At 36.8% G+C, this 742-nt stretch overlaps 1 non-coding gene across 1 annotated transcript; it reads left to right on the forward strand.

The window, feature by feature from the left end:
• Positions 1-234: 234 nt before the first annotated feature.
• LOC119624563 (U6 spliceosomal RNA) lies at positions 235-339 on the forward strand. The gene has a single exon (XR_005240727.2). It is a non-coding gene; the product is annotated as a U6 spliceosomal RNA (small nuclear RNA).
• The last annotated feature ends 403 nt before the right edge of the window (positions 340-742 follow it).

The following is a 742-nucleotide window of genomic DNA, read 5'->3' on the forward strand; positions in this document are numbered from 1 at the left end:
TCTACAAAAAATACAGAACTCTGCTGAGCATTGTGGAGCACACTTGTAGTCCCCGCTATGACAGAGGTTGGGGTGGAAGGATCGTTGGAGCTTGGGTGATGGAGGCTGCAGCAAGCTATTACTGCCTCACTGCCTCACTGCACTCCAGCCTGAGTGACAGAGCAAAATCCTGTCTCAAAAAAAGAAAAAAAAAAGACCTCAGACTAAAATGTAAACATAAGACCATAAGACTATGTGCTCACTTTGGTGACACATAAACCAAGCTGGAATGATACAGAGAAGATTAGCATGGCCCCATGTAAGGATGATATAAAAATTTGTGAAGCATTTCATATTTTAAAAACAATTCTATAAACATTTTAGAAAAAAAAAAAAAAGCATAGGAGAAAACATTTGGGATCTAGAGTGAGGCAAAGAGCTCTTAAACTTAGCCCCCAAAACATGATACATAAAAGGAAACATTTATATATTGGACTTGGTCAAAATTAAAAGCTTTTGCTCTGCAAAATACCTTGTAAAGAGGATAAAAAGACAAGCTACAGCTACAGACTGGGAGAAAAGATTTGCAAACCACATACCTGACAAAAAGACTAGTATCTAGAAATATGAAGTACTCTCAAAACTCAACAGCAAAAAAACAAGAATAGAATTAGAAAATGGGCAAAAGACATGAAGAGATTCCGCTGAAGAGGATATACAGAAGGCAAATAAGCACACGAAAAGATGTTCAACATTATTATTA

This window comes from Chlorocebus sabaeus, chromosome 12 (assembly GCF_047675955.1).
Source record: "Chlorocebus sabaeus isolate Y175 chromosome 12, mChlSab1.0.hap1, whole genome shotgun sequence".
NCBI lineage: Eukaryota > Metazoa > Chordata > Mammalia > Primates > Cercopithecidae > Chlorocebus > Chlorocebus sabaeus.